We start from the raw sequence: 5991 nt of genomic DNA, 5'->3' as shown, positions 1-5991 counted from the left end.
GAACAATTTGTACCCAGCTTATGCTTTGTTATCGGTCAAACGGCAAGTTCGATCTAAGAGAACAGTTTGTACCCAGCTTATGCTCTGTTATCGGTCAAACGGCAAGTTCGATCTAAAAGAACAGTTTGCACCCTCCTACATGATGTGGGGATGATCCAGCGGCAAGTTCGATCCAAAGAACAGTTTGTATCTACCCTTTTTGTCTATATCTCCAGCCAAACAGCCAGTTCGATCCAAAGAACAGTTTGTGTCTGCCTATCTGTTTGTATTTTCAATCAAGTGTCAAGTTCGATCCAAAGAACAGCTTGTATCTGCCTATATGTCTATGTTTCCGGTCAAGTGCCAAGTTCGATCCCAAGAACAGCTTGCACCTATCTCTTGTTTTGTATTCCCCGGTCAAGTGTCAAGTTCGATCCAAAGAACAGCTTGTACCTTGTCTCTATCCCCTGGTTTGTCTACCCTGTCAATGTCCACCTGAATCCCCAGTGACATGACATGTTCCATAGACTCCAGTCGTTTGTCGTGCATTCATAATCAAAATATTGCATGGCATTCATATTTTTGAAAATCTGAAAACGTATTTTTATGTCCAAAAGCAGTGCAAATGTTAATATTTAAGTATCTTCGTCCCGTCAACTCAAAGACTTCGTCTCTTGACCCTCCGGACAAAGAAACTTAAATAGGGGCAGCTGTTATACCCTAATTTTGGACCTAAAAATACTTGTTCAATTCTTCTTTTCTTGCATTATAAGTCATTTGATATGTCTCTGATCAATTGCATCTTTCTCTGCATTTTATTTCAATATCATTTGCAAAATTCATGAAAAAGGGTATTTTAGTCATTTCCTGCATTCAACTCATTTTAATCCTTGAAAATTGTTTGAGTCTTTTAAATTGGTTTGTATAAATCCTTGTTTCAATCTCATGTCAAAATCCATTTTTAAATTGCATTTGAAGTCATTTTGAGTCAATTTTGCCCCTAGGGGCGTTTTAGTCTTTTCATGTGTTAAAACCCTGTTTAAATTCTAAAAATTGTCTCTGAGTCTTTTAATTCGCTTGTATAAACTCTTGCTTTAATCCCTTGTTAGAAAAATCATTTTAAAATTGCATTTGAGTCGTTTCGAGTCATTTTAGTCCCTAGGGGCGTTTTGGTCATTTCACATAATATTTCTGATTCGTTTTAATCTGCTTTGTTGTTGTTAATCGTCTCGTTTTACGTTAATTTTCAATTTACTTTTTCAATTCAATTTTAGTTTTAGTTTTCATTTTAGTCCTCGCACTTTTGTTATTTACATTTTAATCCCTTTTTAAGTTTGTTAGAGTCCAAGTGCCATGTGTCCAAATGCTATTGGTCCATAAGAGTTTGTTACAAGTCCAGTGCCATGTGGCAGCCAGTCATTGGTCCAAAGCTTACCACATCACCTATATAAGTCAAAGTCAAGGTCAATTTGCAACACATTCAATCATTTTCACAAAACTCCACAAAAAATCACAACATTCCTAATTATTTTCTCTCTCAATTTTCCCTCCCATCTAACTAACTTTTTTCCACTTTCTCTCTCCTCTAACAAACTCTAACCACCACAAACCACCCTAACCACCACCTTCAACCACCATAACAACTTTCCTCCACCACCAAAACCACCTTAACTACCTTTTTCCACCAATCAAAACTCATCAATTCCACACCATGTTCAACTACACACCATGACCGATTTCAATCCACCACATTCAAGAGCAACTTTTTGATCGAACACGCGCAATCACAATCCCCGGAATTCACAACAAGCTCCACAATCGATTCATCTCCTCCAATTCTTTTTCGCATCACGGATTCAACTTCCAAATTCAATTGCAAAGCTGGTTCAATCGCACAACAGCAGATTCGTCCTGCCACAGTTTCACCACATCGCAAATCGTCGACACCAATTCCGAATCACACAGCAACGCATCGAACAGAAGAGCAATCGAGCACAACAATGTCGAATTCGGATCAAGGTTGAGGCGCGAAGAGGAATCAGCACCGTTCTGGACAAATCCTGAATCACGTGAGGAAGAAAGGAGGGAACAAGAAAACAGAACCGAAATTAAAGGAATCGAACAAGACGAGATCAGTGAGTCAAGCCGAATCCAGATTGAACAAGGACACAAACGCGAGCAATGAGCAAATCGGAATGGACGAAACGAGGAAAGATCTAAACCTGTAACAAAGAAAGAGAAACTCGAGCTGAACGCATATTTCAGCAGGTAAATTACTTGTTCTTCGTTTTTGTTGTCTTTAATCTCAGATTCACCTTCTTGTGTCCATTTTCTTTGAAATCCGAGGCTTTTAGTGAAACCAGCATGAAATTGGATGTGTGAAATAATGGAAATTGTTGAATCAGAGCAAAGGTTAGGGACGATCAGTTTTGAGGATGAGAAGGGAGAGGAACGATTCTAGAGTGAGAAAGGAACTGTTAGAGAGAAAAGAGAAGTCCAGGCGGCGGCGCCGCCACCCCTGGCCGGCCAACCGCCGCCGGAAAGTTGTTGGAGAAGAAGGCCTTTCGGCCAGGCTTTTTGAGAGAGAAGAGAACATGTGTTTTAACGTGAAGCCTCCTTTTCGCTTCAGACCAAGTCTTATGCCATGCCCATTCCTTTAACCCATAATCCGACCCATTCCAAGACCCATGAACCCTAGCCCAATACGTTTTGGGCTGCAAGCCCAATTGCTGGCTTTCTTGTTGTTTTCTGCTGTACTGTTTGCGTACCCCCATAGTGTTTTTGCACCCCCTCTGTGTGTTGTTTTCATGCCTAAAAATTCCACAAAAATTTTAGTAGTCTTTTTATGTTTTCTTGATAATTTTTAATATATCTTGCATGTCAAAAATTGATCACAATATGTGAAAAATATTTTAGTTCCATGTGTTAATTTTTGTTCAAGTCTCGATAAAAATTTCTAAAGTTTCGTGAAGTTTGTTGTGATCAATTTTTGGCACTTGATACTTGTTTTTGAATGCAATTATATGTTGACACTTGCTCCAAAATATATGTGTTCGCGTTTGTGCACTTTTTGTTAAGTTTCTTGCGAATTTTGTGGTGTGTTTTATCCTTGAATTTTGGTGCATAATTGTGGCCATGGACATGTGTTTTTTTAAGTGAATTTCCCTTTAAATGTGGCATGTGCTTGCTGTTTTGAGTTAGATTTTTGTGGACTTTGTGTTGTAAATAATGTGAAATGCTCTTGTGAAATAAAGTGCATAAAGGACTTGAAAATCTTATAATCTTTGGCATGTCGATCTTCCTTGATTCTCATATTCCTTTCCTTGAAATAAGTCACCTAAAACTTCCAATATTGTGAGAATTTAGGTCTCAAACTTGCTTTAGAAGTATATTGAATTTCAAGTCCCTTTGTCACTTTTTTTGTTACTAAAGTTGTTAGTTTACTTTACTTGCAAGTTATATTTGTTTTACTATGCATTTGTCATTTTGTTTCTATATCATTGGTTCTACTAACCCTTTTTGTTTCATGTTTCATAAGCATATTTCATCCTTTGGCCTTAGTTTTATTTCTTGCACTTTAAATTTTGCCAAGACTTAGAATGTAATACTTAGGATTTTTGTAATATTTTACTTCCATGCAATTTAATTTTCTTGGCAAAGAGGCCATAGAATGTATCTAGGGTATGATGTAAAGGACAATGGACTCTAATGATGTACACCGACACAAGCACCGACACATGCACACACCTCACTTTAGATAAATAGCTAGAATATGCATGTTTAGATGTATGTTTAGGATTGTATGTTTAGATGAATGGTTAGGCTTTATACTTAGAAAAATCATTTTCCCAAAAAACTTGAACAAACTTCACTCAAATATTTTTCATAATAAACCTTGGGGTCAAAACCCCATTGAATTTTCCTTTTATTTTCTTAATCAAACTTCAATGAAAAATAATCAAACTTTGACTTCTTTTGCAAAATGACTAATCCAACCTCACAATTTCATAAGTCTCATGCCCTTGAGGCCTCTCTCTCTCATTCTTCAAAATCCAATTTTTCAAACTTAAAATCAACCAACAAAAACAAAAACATTTTTTGGAAGAGAACTACGGTGGATTTGATCCCTTAATCGGGTACGTAGGCAAGGAACAAAATTCCTTCAATTCAACTAAAATAAAAATTCAAACACATTCTTCTCCCTCCAATTCTTCATTTAGTAACTCTTAGGTGTAAATATCATTTCAAAATAGCATTTAAAAATAAAGCGCGCGCGTAGAAATTAAAGACGGTTCCTATAGGTTACTATAGTCGTTATGGGTGCCTAACACCTTCCCGTAGCGAAAACAACTCCCGGACCTCGATTCTCAAGGGTTTTCCTTACTTTTTCCCTTCCCAAGAAAAAATAAGATATCACCGGTTTAAAAGGTTCAAACGTAATCAATGTTTGACACCCGAAAACCAAGATAAAACATTTCCCAAGGTGAATCAACCCACAAACCCTAGTTTTGTTGCCAAGAGACAAACTCTATACAAACCCTAGTTTTGTTGTTGCCTTTGTAAACCCTTGTTTCAGCCCCTCTATCTCTCTTAAAATAGTCTGATACAAGGCCTATATTTATAGTAAAAGTTTTGCTTAAAATTTGGAACAAATCTGCACTGAAAATACGTTTTCTTTATTTCCTTCAGCGTACCATCGTGCCACGTTACGATTCCATCTTGGCACGATTTTTCCAGTGCTTGCATCAGGATCTGCTTTCAATCCATCGTGGCACGTTGTTCCTGATCGTGGCACGTTGCTCCTGATTTCTGAACCTGATTTTAAGTTAACTCTTACACACACAAGGTTCTTTCCATCCAATATTCCTATGGCAATTCTAACAGTTGTATCCATACATGTGCATGTGTTTGTCGTTGGGTGGTCGCATTGAAATCCTTAGACCACTCAAACAGGCGTAAAACCCCTGGCTTCAAATTGATTGTACCCAACGCCCAGATTGCATGTAAATCCGCTAAAGATGCAAAAGAAAACTCATAGTATCCCTTGCCGAGAGAAAGCATCTTCCACTGGCCAAAAATCTTCCATTGTTTCATAAGCTTTGTTGTTAGGTCCTTCGTTGTGTATCGCTTATCACCCTTACTTAAAACAAGTCTTCCAAAGAGATTACGTTGACAAAATTCAACACCTTTGGCATATGCAGATTGCATAATCGTAATGCATAAAGAATCACCTCAAATTGCAGGTTGTGGTAGAGGTTATGTCATGATTGCTAAATTCGAAGATGTTAGTGGATGGGTAAATGAACGTTGTTGTTGTTGTTGTTATTGTGGCTAATCTACTTGCTTTGGAATTAGTGTATCGGCCACACATGGCCATGGGCACATAAAAGCCATGGTTGTGTTAGCCTATAAATTTGACATACTCATTTAATATGGTCAACATTTGTTTGACCTTTAATTTTGCAGGAATCGAAGAGCTTTCGCATGTAAATTGAAGAGCTTCGACAAAGCATCAAGCCTAGAGCGTATGGTCAGAATCTCGACAAAGCAAGGCTGAAAGGGTGTTTCGCGTTGAAAACAAGCAAAAGGCGGGAAAACACGATTTCAAGCAAGGAGACATTTTTCTTTTAGTGCAAAACGTGGGACAAGTAGTTGTCCAAGATGGAGGAAGTGCTGATCATGGGCTTAGTGGTTCGCCATCTAGTTTTTTAGTATAAATAGAAGTTTCCAAGCTGGAAAGTGGGTCGCAAATCATATACAGAATTCTACAACACTCAAACTACCGGCGTCTAGGGAAATGAGTTATACATAATGTATGTAAATTGATTTGTGGACCACCCCTTTTATTTTAATGCAATGTATTTTACCTTTTCCTTGAGTATACGTGCGTAAAATTACTTTTATCTTGCTTTATTTTAAGCTTTTTACTTGCAAACTCAAACCTGTTGAGAGACAGTGCCTTTTCATTCAAACCTGTCCTGCTCTCTAAGCAACCTGAGTGCATTTCGTGGC

Source organism: Medicago sativa, chromosome 1 (genome assembly GCF_051527215.1).
Source record: "Medicago sativa cultivar Bolivia chromosome 1, Bolivia_mono, whole genome shotgun sequence".
In the NCBI taxonomy this organism is placed as follows: Eukaryota; Viridiplantae; Streptophyta; class Magnoliopsida; order Fabales; family Fabaceae; genus Medicago; species Medicago sativa.
This window is presented reverse-complemented; position numbering follows the sequence as displayed.